Source organism: Mus caroli, unplaced genomic scaffold (genome assembly GCF_978045245.1).
Source record: "Mus caroli unplaced genomic scaffold, Mus_caroli_1 scaffold_18, whole genome shotgun sequence".
NCBI classification, from domain to species: domain Eukaryota; kingdom Metazoa; phylum Chordata; class Mammalia; order Rodentia; family Muridae; genus Mus; species Mus caroli.
The window spans coordinates 20936813-20942336 of record NW_028227273.1 but is presented as its reverse complement, the minus strand read 5'-3'; the positions used below and the strand labels follow the sequence as shown (position 1 = coordinate 20942336).

At 45.8% G+C, this 5524-nt stretch overlaps 1 non-coding gene across 1 annotated transcript; it reads left to right on the top strand.

The window, feature by feature from the left end:
* Positions 1–876: 876 nt before the first annotated feature.
* Positions 877–1019, top strand: LOC115029781 (small nucleolar RNA SNORA48). The gene has a single exon (XR_003835347.1). It is a non-coding gene; the product is annotated as a small nucleolar RNA SNORA48 (small nucleolar RNA).
* Positions 1020–5524: the final 4505 nt, after the last annotated feature.

Sequence of the window (5524 nt, the reverse complement as noted above, 5' to 3'; positions counted from 1 at the left end):
CTGGAGACCAAAGAGCCAACAGTTATTGCATTTGAGCAGATGTTTGAAGGAACACAGGGGTAAGCTGTACAAGTCTCGTAAAGCAATCACGACCTGAGCAGCAGTTGCAGGGTTCTGCAGTAGGATCCAGTTGGACCCCCTGTCTTAGCTATGGCTACTATTTAATGTAAAAGCATCATGACCAAAAGCAAGATGGGGAGAAAAAAGTTAATTTGACTTATACTTCCACATTGTAGTCCATAGCTAAAGGAAGTCAGGACAGGAACTCAAGCAGTCTAGGAACCTGGAGGCAAGAGGTAATGCGACTATCATGGAAGGGTGCTGCTTACTGGATTGCCCCCCATGGCTTGCTCAGCCTGCTTTCTCATAGAATCCAGGACCACCAGCAAAGAGATCATTACCCACAGTGGGATGAGCCCTCCCCCATCAATCACTAATTAAGAAAATACCCTACAGGCTTGCCTGCAGCCCCATCTGATGGGGGTATTTTCTTAAGTTGTCCTTTCAGACAACTTCAGCTTGGACAAACTGACATAAAACTATCCAGAAATAAAATGGACAAAATACAGTGACAGATTAAGAAAACAGAGAGATACTGAGGGACCAGACCACAAGACCTAAATCAGATGACATATAATTTATTATATAATCCAGAACACTTTAAGAATGAAGGAGGTAATGCTACTAACAATTATAAACAGATAAACATAAAATCAAATATCACAGACTAACCAAAATATAACCTCTGTGTTAAAGCCACTGTAGTGAAGAATTTCTTTTCTGTTTGTTTATTTGTTTCCCACTCAATGACAAGTCACTGGAGAGTTTACCAATAGTGACATGATCTTACAGTTTGGAAGAAACACTCCCTTCCCTAGTTCCTGGTAGTGGGCAAAGGGATTTCTGTTGTTGGTGTTATTCTTGTATCAATCAGGGACAGAGCAGATGGCAGCCCTTTGTTCACCCTAGCTTGACACCTGGCTTGGTGACCAAACCTGTTTTATGCCTAGGACACATAAAAATCAAATCCAGGCAGTGCAGCACAGGAGGAGGAAGGCACACAGATGTTGGGAGCTATTAAGACAATGCTATCTCTGAATTGGGCCTCTCCCCCAGAGAAGAAAAGAGGGTCAAAAGCGGGCCACCAACACACCCCTCCGAGAACAACCACAGATTGTTCCAGCCCTAAGTCAGCGCCGCATGTCCTGACCTCAAGATACCCTGATACCACCAAGTTCCTGCTTCCCCGTGTAACTGCCTAAAGAATGTGCAATTCTATTACCCCACCCCTCCCGCTGATAAGTACCTGTACTTCCCCTTTTGCTTGTACAATTCTACTGCCCCATCCTTCCTGCTGAAAGGCACTTCCCCTTTTGCTTGTGCATTTAAACCTTGGGCCTGGCTAATACACTGTGGCCTTGATTCAACTCAGAACGTTTCCGTGTCATTATTCGCACAAGGCCCTCGTCTCTCTCTACCCCCCAATTTGGTTCTTAGGAGAAGGTCCCCTGGAGACCCTCGAATAACTGGACCTGCTGGACGGGTCACACAGAAACATGCCTTTCACCATGCCACACTATGCAGGCAGGGAAAGATGCTCACAGACCTGCCCTCCACTCCATAGCATAGGCAGGACATAGACCCACAGAGCCCCACCTACCACCACACAGCAGAGCAAGGGAAGAGGAAAACAGACAGAGACCTGTGGACCACCAGTATGGAGAACTGACCCTATAACTAGCCAGCTGAAGCATTTAAAAGACTGGGCCTTGTACTTCGTCTGGAGAGCACAGTAGAGCTAGCCCTAGTGGCAGGAACACAAGTGAGACAGCCCTGAGGGTGTGAACCAGGAAGAGCTGGCCCTGCCATTACTCTGCTGTGAGGTGGCATGGGTGACCATGTGTGGCCCTCCCACTGTGACCCCTTACCACCTGCAGTCATGAGAGCAGATGAGCTGTCCCTACCTCTCACCTACTTCAGCATTCAGAAGACTGGGCCTTGCACCTCACCTGGGCAGTACAATAGAGTTAGCCACAAGGGTTTGAGAGCAGGAAAGCTGGCCCAGCCCCTCACAGGCTGCAGCACTTGGGAGAGTGGGCCTGGCACTTTGACTGGGATGCACAGTGGAGCTGGCTCTGTAGGCATGGTGCAGGTGGACAGACCTGAAGGGCACGAGAGCAAGAGAGTTGACCCTGCCTCCTGCCAGTGGTGGCATTGGGTGGCCTAGCTGGAGCATTGCTGGAGAGATCACCCTGGTGGTGCAGATAAGGGAGAGCTGGTACACTTCCCAGCTCAACTACCACCCAGGGCTCTGAGTTGGCCCACCCCAACATCTACCTCATCTGCAAACTGTTGGAGTACATGAAAGGGTCTGTCTTGCTGTTCCAAAGCTCCAGAATCTCCATGATACAGGGCAACAACAGGATATCTGAGAGAAATCTTGATGAGGATCCAATATAGATGGTGTCACAGAAGCCAGAGATCTCAAAGTAGACCAATGACTCATTGCAATGAACATTTGCAAGTGAAGATGTGTGGACCCAGGGATACACTGTGGGACACACTGACATACTACAATTTCCATGATGAGATTTTTCTGTGTGAGTGAGTGTGTGTGTGTGTGTGTGTGTTTATTTTAGGGGAAGGTTGCAAGAGTGAAGAGCAGATATGAGAGGGTGAGGGGATGTAAAATTCACAAAGAATCAATAAAAACTTTTTAAAAAAAAAGGAATAATGGCTTTTGTGCTGATAATGGGAGGTAGACAGTCAATGTTGAAGCATGTTGCAATCATCCAAGTGATGGATTGTGATAACTGGAATCAAAGCAGTCACCGTAACAGAAATTTATTGATAAATTAGATATGGAGTTCAATAAGATAAAAACTGAGATGACTGTAGTCGCCAAAAGAAAAATTTCTATTGTCCCACCCCTCCCGCTGATAACTACATGTACTTCCCCTTTTGCTTGTGCAATTCTACTGCCCCACCCTTCCTGCTAAAAGGCACTTCCCCTTTTGCTGGTGCATTTAAACCTTGGGCCTGGCTAATACATTGATGTTTAAAAAAACAAAAAAAACCTGAGATGACGCTGAGACAGTTCAGGCAACTCTTAGCACAAAAGTTAGAGTGGCCTTTTGTGTAGTTAGGTTTTATTGCTGAAATAAAACACTGACTAGAAGTTACATGAGGGGGAAAGGGTTTATTTCTTCTTTAACCTTCACATAACCATCCATCATCAAGGGAAGTCAAGCAGGAGGAACTCAAGCAGGGCAGGAACCTGAAGGCAGGGACTGAAGCAGAAGCCTGGAGGAGCCCTGCTGCTCACTGGCTTGCTCCTCTGCTTTGTCTACAACTCAGGACCACCTGCTGAGGGTGGCACCACCCACGTGAACAGGACCCTCCCACACTATTCATTAATCAAGAAAATGACCTGCAGAGTTGCCTACATGCCAATCTCATGAAGGCCTGTCTCAATTAAGAGTCCCTCTTGACACATACCTAAACAACAGACCCTTGGCCCCTGCACCTTTTCTTATCTTGTTCTATTCAGTCCTTCAGTGGTCTTACTGATTGGATATGCTGTGCTCTGGTCCTGATATCCAAATTAGTATCCTGATCTTGACTATCCAGCTGTGGTTCACCCAATTGAACCAATTGAAGAGTTAACCGGAACAAGATCCTTCAATCCCAAGGGAACGTCTGTCCTCTCCCTTTCAACCCTTTTCATCCTTTGCTCCTCCCCCTCCCCAGCTAGCTGAGAGTCATCCAGAGAGCTCTAGGCGACAAGAGCAGCATTGCCTCCATGGGTTCCTTGCTTGCTTGCTTTCTCTCCCACATTGTATCCAAGTCGTCAGCCACACCTTAGAGCTTTATCTTAAATGTCCCATAAACCCCTCCCATTGTCACTATTCCCATCCCCATGGCCCCACTCTTATCCGCACCCTACCTCCCTCGGATCATGGCCCCATTCCCAACGTTTCCTTTGTTCTTCATTTGATCCTCGATAACCTATCTTCACACAGCAAGAATCACCATTCTATCAATACATATCGCAGATCTTGTATAGCATCTGCCTGTTCCCCATCTTCTCTTGAAAATATATTGCCTTCTCTATGACTCAACATTTGCATTAGATTCAACTGAGGAACCAGAAAATCCTTCAGAGCTCTCCAAAACCGTCAAGACACAAGCCTAGAGTTCACAAAGTTTAGCAGATGTCCTTGGACCTTGCATTTTATTCTCGGCCCTTTAAAAAGTGTGTGTGTGTGTGTGTGTGTGTTGCTTAATGGAGTTTTAGGACATCAAATATGGCAAAATATACAGAAATCCTCATTATTCCAGGGTCTTGATAGATGTCTCCTGGTTCCTTCACATACTCCCCAGTATCTCTTCACCCCCCCCCCTCTTCTTCTTTCTTTAGTGTATCTTTCTTCTGGAATCAATCGTTAGCTTTGTACGGGTCAGCCAATGGATGTCTTGGCAAAATAAAGTGGAAAAATGAAGCAGTAGCAGGAGGCTTAGACATTCCCAACCCCCATTCTGAATGTCCTAAGCAAAGACACTCAAGTTAGGACAGAAAAGGGTGTCATTGATATTGACTCTGTTCTTTGGCTTCTCTTGAATAGAAAAGACCTGCTTTCCAGCCTGGATTTATGTATGAATGACCAATTTCTTCTGTGTCCAAGAGTAATGAGATCTCTGAAATATATAGGCTCTGAGAGGAGAATTCAGTGTGGAACTGGTTTCATTTGATAGGATACTTAAATCTCAGTGCCCACAGAGAAACTATTTTGTTGAAACATAAGAGTGTTTGGCTCATGCCATATCTTTATTTATGTAACAATGCTTAGATTAGTGGGGGTGAGAGGAATGCTGTATGCAGACCTCCTAAAAGAAACCTACTCTGATACCACACTTGCCCATTTTACGATAGGGACATGGGGAACAGACAGCAAACCTTTGTAGGGGAATAAAGACCTCTAAGCTATTAGGTTCCTGGAAATCTCTTTATGTGGAAAAATATGATCATAAATAACAACCAGCAAATTACAGGCTGAGCAGGTTGCTGGCATGATTTGTCGGACATTTCTATCAGAACTGGGCCCTGATGACTGACTACACATGCAAAATGTTATCAGGGAGATGCAGCAGACTAAATAGCCTTCTGCCACTTACTGCTGTTAGATTTGATGATGGTTTCCTACACGCTTTAGAGAGAATGCATCCTTTGTCTGAGGTTTTCAAAAATGATGTTCTGTTTTGTTGATGAGGAAACCATCTTTGGCCTCTGGCTTTGTGGCTCTGGTTCTGAGGCTACTCAGCCGTAAAGCAGCACTTCCCACCTGGAGGCACAGCCCAAGGGAAGAGGAGGCCCTTCTCCCACTGGAATGAGTTCATGGTGTAGAAAAGTCGACACACCAAAACTAGGTGAGTAGGGCTGACAAGATGGCTCAGTGAGTAATGCTGGCATTTGCTGCCAAGCCTGATGACCCAAGTTTGGTTTCTAGAGTCCACACAGCAGAAG